Source organism: Talpa europaea, assembly GCF_964194135.1.
Source record: "Talpa europaea genome assembly, chromosome: 8".
Taxonomy (NCBI): Eukaryota; Metazoa; Chordata; class Mammalia; order Eulipotyphla; family Talpidae; genus Talpa; species Talpa europaea.
In genome coordinates, this window is record NC_140075.1 from 2,477,134 (window position 1) to 2,483,417 (window position 6,284).

A 6,284-nucleotide genomic window follows, 5' to 3' on the forward strand; every position below is an offset into this window, starting at 1 on the left:
ATTGCAATTGTAATTATTTAATATTTTGCTTTTTATGTTCTAGGTTTCTTTTTAAGTCTGTGTGATCTAATGTACCATTTAAGGCCAATATTTCCTTATTTTTTTGTGTGGACGATCTACCCATCATGAAATTGGGTTACTAATATTGCCCAAATTATTGTCATTTTGTTTTTAGGTTTGTTAATATTTGCCTTACATATTTTGGTTGTGTTTTGCAGGGTGAAAATATATTAAAACATTATATATTCTTGTTGGTTCAGCCCTATATACCAACATATACTGTTTTCCTTTGTCTTTTTGTGGCCTTAGTTTCAGTATCTATGTTTTTGGTATGAGTATAGCTCTACCAACATTTTGATCATTTGCAATAGCATGGAATATCATTTCCCAATCCTTCCCTTTCAGTCTCTGTTTCTGTCTCTGCCTCCCTACACCTGAAATGTGCCTCTTGTAGGCAGCAAATAGATGTCTTGTCTCTTATCATTCAGCCACTCCATATCTTTTGAAAGTATAATTTACCATTTACATTTAAAGTGATTGTTGAAGGTATATACTTGTTTCCATTTGTTTGTTGTTTTCTTACTGTCTTTGTAGTTCCTCTCTGATTTTTTTCTTCCTCTATTCCTTTGCATATGGATAAATTTCTTATTTTGCAAGCAAGTAGCATGAAAAGTAAACTTTAATGTTAATATTCACTCAGCCTTTTGAGCTCACATCTCTTGACAAGCATTTTCTCTGATTAGAGAAGAATCTGCTTGTGAGATGGCTGCAGGCTGTCTTCGGGGTCATGGAGGACAGGGAGATAATTGGTGCACCTTTACCATGGGGGACCTTCCCTCTGAGGACTTCCCATGGAACAGTAAATAGCCTAAAGACTATTGAAGCAACAAGGTGAAGCTATTTAACCCCTTCTCTTAGGCAATCTGTGTTTCTGATACTGCGAGACATTGGACATTTATCAACAGCACTTTATAAGCAGGATTGATATTTCCCTAGTAGTAAGTAGAATATTTTCTTAGGAAATATGTTTAAGAGGTGATCGCTTAACTACTTAACATAGGAAGCTGTAACCTAGCTTTTATAATGAAAAACCTAAGAAACTCCATTTGTTTAATGCTAGCTACACATCTACATAGAATTGCTGATGCATTCTGTTGGTTGTGAACAAGAACTATAGCTGGGGGCTGCTGGCAGTTACAATATTTTATATAATCTAATATTATATGACAAGGCAAATTCTGATGCCCAGATCAATCATCTTGTTTCATTATTTTAAAAGTTGTAATTTCCTAATTCCAGGGTTGAGGGCAGCAGTCAGTTCTGTACAAAAGGTATGTTAGGAGTTGAACTATTCCAGAGGTGCTGTCTCACATGTGCAAAGGCTTCATTGAGGCTCTTTTTGAAAAGAAGATGAGCATGAATCTCTGGTGAAATCATTGTGATGATATCTGATATCTATGCTTTTGTTTACTTCACCCAGGATATACTCAAACATCCTGCTAGTTGATTCATGTTCCTGAGTAAAAAAACTGTTAGCTTTTTTAGGTTGCAATTGGTGAAAGTGGCTCCAAGTTGTTACTCACTGGTCTTTAGGATCCTGCTTGACTCTATGTATAGTTTTTAATTCTTATTTTCTGTCTTTGAGCATCATGAGTTAAATAAATGTCAAAATACTAACAACTTTTTATTCAATTATGCTGTACCATTTTGGATTGAGGGCATTCATATGCATTAATTAGTAAACGTACAGGAACTATCTATATGTCAGGTGGTTTTTGAAAGGTATTTAGAAGGTGGAATGTTACATTCCTGGGGGACTTATTTCAATAAATGAGCAAAAACTTAACCCATGACCATGACTCATTTTTTAGCTCTCGATGGAAGCTAAGAAACAAGTGCTAGGTCCTCTTAGCGATAAGGACAAATGTAAAATTCTTATTTTGCACATGTGCGTGTTGGCATTGTAGGGAGTTTATGCATTGATTCTCCCACAACCTCAACCCTTCATTCCAGATCCTGTGGTCTCCATTTCATGTCTCTCCAGGTGCTGAGTACTGAGGTAAGGACCACAGATTTTCCTGTCACTGTCTTAGAATGTTGTGAATTCACTGTTGTGGCACGTTACAAGGTGCTTCCAACGTTCTTGAACAGAATTTTCTACACCTGCATTAGCTACTTTTACTATTTTCTTCAATAAAACAACTAACATGTTCTAATATATTTAAGGTATGTTGTATAAATTAAGTCTCATTACTACTGACAATTAAAGTTTCATTATGCATCCCCTCAAAGAGAAAGTGTAACTTGAGAGGTAATGAAAACATACCAGCATTTCACACTCATTCTCAAAATAATGCCATGAAAGTGTGCTTCCTACTGTCCTGTCACTTCAGAAGTTACTTTAAGTGCTCTTTGGACCCATACCAAGAAGGATAGAAAAGGAAAAAAAGAAAAGAAAGAAAATCCTCGGGGATTTTCTAGCCCCGAGGCTGCTGCTGCGCCCCCTCCTGAGGGCAGTGACTCCTCTTTATTCCCCGGCAGAAGTTCATGTCCAGTGTGCAGTCTGCTCTGCCAGCCAGGGTTCTATGCCTCGTCCTGTTCGGAGTCGGCATGTGGCCATGGGCAAGAGGAGCTGCACAGCAACTAGATGCCACAGTTCTCCTGCCATGAGTGGGCTTATTTCACTGGGTCTATTAAAAGAGAAACATGAAGCTTTAAGGGATAGCACTTACTTAATTGTGTGTTTTTATAATAGCTTCTTGAAAACCTATTTTTTTATTTTTGCCAATGTGAGATTTCAAGAAGTAATTCTAGAAAAGGTTACTGATTATAGGTATGACGGGTTTTTTTTTTTGACTCTGAATTATTTTCTCCAGATTATCCACTCTTGTTCTATAAAATTTATTGATAAAGTTGTTAGAAAATACTGATGCAGATAAAATTGAACTGTTAACTTATGAATACATGTCTAGTTTTACAGACTATTATATAAAGTGGAAGTTGAGTATTACTACCTGAGAATTTCAATTTCTAGAATTCCAATTTATAATAAAAAAAATAAATATATATTTAACATAAACAATAATATGGCCTTACACTAATGGGATAAGTTTTCTTGGTGGTCTTTTATATTCGTTAGTGAAGTCTTGGGGATTGAAAATATATTTATTTACTAAAATTAAAAAATGAGAGGTACCAAGGTACATGGGCTTGAGTGGTTAAAAAGTGCTTGAATGGAGGGATTGCAATTGTATGGGGAATATAAAAATAAAATTTATTAATTAAAAAAAATATATACTTTCACACCTGCAAAAAAAAAAAGTGCTTATGACATTATTTTGTAAAATTTTTTATAGATATGAACATTATGCTTTTGAAAATCTCCAAAGTTACATATTGGAACATGAGCATGAGCAATCAGACCTCAGGCAGTGATTTTGTTCTCCTGGATGTGTTCCACAGCACCCCGGTGCCCTGGGTCCTCTTCACACTCACCCTGCTTGATTTCCTGGTGGCCCTGTTGGGCAACACAATAATAATCATCCTCATCTGAGCCGACCCTCTTCTCCACACCCCCATGTACTTTCTGCTCAGCCAGCTGTCCATCATGGCTCTCCTCTATATCTCCACGTTTGTCCCTAAAATGGCCCTGATCTTTCTGTCTGGGGACCACCGCATCTCCTTCATTGGGTGTAGCTTCCAGATGTTCCTCTTCTATCTCCTTGCTGGCTCAGAGTTCCTGCTGCTGGCGGTCATGGCTTATGACTGCTACGTGGCCATCTGCCACCCTCTACGCTTCCCCATCCTCATGCACCCCAAGGTCTGTGTGCTCCTAATACTTGTGGCCTGGTTGGGTGCTCTGATCAATTCCTTGTTCCATGTGGTCTATACTCTGACACTCCCTTACTGCGCCTCCAGGGAAATCCATCATTTCTTCTGTGAGATCCCAGCGCTTCTGAAAGTGGCCTGTGCTGACACTTCCCGATATGAAAAGATTGTTTTTGTGTGCGCTGTGATTTTTTTCATCCCTCCCGTCTAAGCTATTCTGTGCTCCTATGGAAAGATACTTGTCACTGTTCTGGGCATGGGATCAGGCCAGGCTCTCAGGAAAACCTTGGCTACTTGCTCCTCTCACATGATTGTGGTGTTGCTCTTCTATGGGTCTGCCATCTTCACGTACCTTCTGCCAAAGTCCTACCACTCCCCTGAGCAGGAAGAAGTGGCCTCTGTGATCTACACCATCATTTCACCCATGCTCAACCCCCTCATCTACAGCCTGCGGAACAAGGACGTCACTAGAGTGTTTAGGAAAGTTTTCAGAGTGTGAGGAATGTGAAGTGCTTGCTTGCAATGCAAATCTGCAATGGACAAAATTTACTCTAAAATGGAATACAGCATATATTAATAAGGACACATTTGTCTACATTTAACTATAGAAATCATATTTTGAGAAATAGAGAACACAGTGAAACATATACTCTTCCACCTAATCATAAGTATCATATGGTCATTCTTTGTACCTTCAATCATGTATGCCCTGATAGTCATTGATGACATAACTAAGGAACTTGGTTATTCAGGTAGCATATGAAATAGAGTTTGTATCCCAACATAATTATATTTGTCCCTTTTTTGGTAAATGCAAAGCTATTTAAAGGAGGATCTTGACACCTTAAATCATTTCTTTGTATTCAAAATCTCCCGATGTAATTGTAATTGTTTCTTTGCTCGCAAGGAAAGGTCAAGGGTTTTTTACTGGTCCAGACATTTGGATTATATCATCTAAGTAGACATTTCAATTCTGATTTCTATTTCCAGTCAGTCTTCTAATTGTTCGTGAGAGTTAGTAATGGAGCAAATTCATTTTATACTTACATTCACTTTCAAGACCAAATAGTTATTATTTTGGTTTAGAAATCTTTGCTACAAGTATAAGATGGATTTAAAAAAAAAATCAGCCCTCTGGTTCTCTGACTGCTTTGAGCTGGGCATTTAAACATTGTGTTTGTCATTTTCTTCTTGCAATTTAATTAGTGTAATCAGAAAACACAATTTACTCCCCAAATAATGGACTCCTTGTTTATACATAACTAATTTGTATGAGTGACTTTTTCTTCCAAATCCATGTGCTGATTTTCAGTTACTAGTGATAATTCAAATAATATTCTTTTTGACAATGTACTTTGGAATACTAGTGTTCTATTTTGCTGTTAAATATTTTATCGTTCTATTTTCATTTATTTTATATTGCATTGTTTTGCACTTATGTTGGCTTACAAAACTATGTGAGATTGAGATCTGTGAGTGCGAACATCTTCAGATGTGTGTGGCCACACCCAGCACCAGAACGCCCAATGTCCTCCTCCCTGGCTCACGGAGGCCCTTTTCCTTTGCCGGCCCCTCCCCTCCCCTCCCGTCTGACAACCTCAGTTTAGTTAGAGTCCTCATGCTTGTTTGGTTTAGTTTTCTCTGTTCCTTTGTTTTCTTTCTCCATATGCCACAAGTAATTGAGTGAAATGGTCTGGTTTTCGTCTTTCTCCGTCTGTAAGTAATAAAGCTAAGCCAGTCCCCTCCAGCTCCATCCATGTTGTCACACATGGCAAGACTTAGAGTTTCGTGGTGTTTCACTGTGTATCTCGACCACTTTTTCTTCATCCACTCGTCTGTTGTTAGACACTTATGTGCTTCCAAAACTCGGCTACTGGACACAGTCCGGATGACCATGGATGACCATGAGAGCACACGTCTGTCTGAGCAGTGTCCTGCTCCTCAGGAAGATACGGAGGAGCAGAGTTGCTGAACCAAGTGGTGGACTCACTTGCGTTACCTTGAGCGCCTTCATGCTGCTTTCCACAGGGGCTGGGCCAGTTTATATTCCCACCACGGGGTGAGAGGGTTCCTTTTTTGTCCACATTCTTGCCAACAACATTTTGTCTCTGGCCCTGGTGATCGGGCATTCTCCCAGGTGTGAGGTGGTCGCTCCCGGTGGCGTCTGCGTGTGCCTGATGGGACGCAGGGTAGGCAGTTTCGTGTGCCCATTGGCATCTGCATGTCAAGAAAAGTATCTACTTAGATCTCGTGTCAACTTTTTAATTAGGCTGTTTGCTTTCTTTTTCTTGGGTCATATCAGTCTTTGTAGAGAGCTTGGCTTTCAGATGAGAGATGTGAAGCACCTTCCTCTCACTCTGTGGCCATCTCTTTGTTTCAACAGAAGTTTCTTTTGCTGTGTGGCCTTGCATACAGCGCTGTTTGCTTTTTCTAGCTTTTGTTTTCCTTGTGGATGC

The 6,284-nt window shown here is 39.0% G+C and overlaps 1 pseudogene across 1 annotated transcript; it reads left to right on the forward strand.

Moving 5' to 3' along the window:
- The first annotated feature begins 3,403 nt into the window (after positions 1-3,403).
- On the forward strand, positions 3,404-4,388 carry LOC311176147 (olfactory receptor 2T27-like; annotated as a pseudogene). The gene has a single exon. The product of its transcript is annotated as an olfactory receptor 2T27-like (transcript).
- Positions 4,389-6,284: the final 1,896 nt, after the last annotated feature.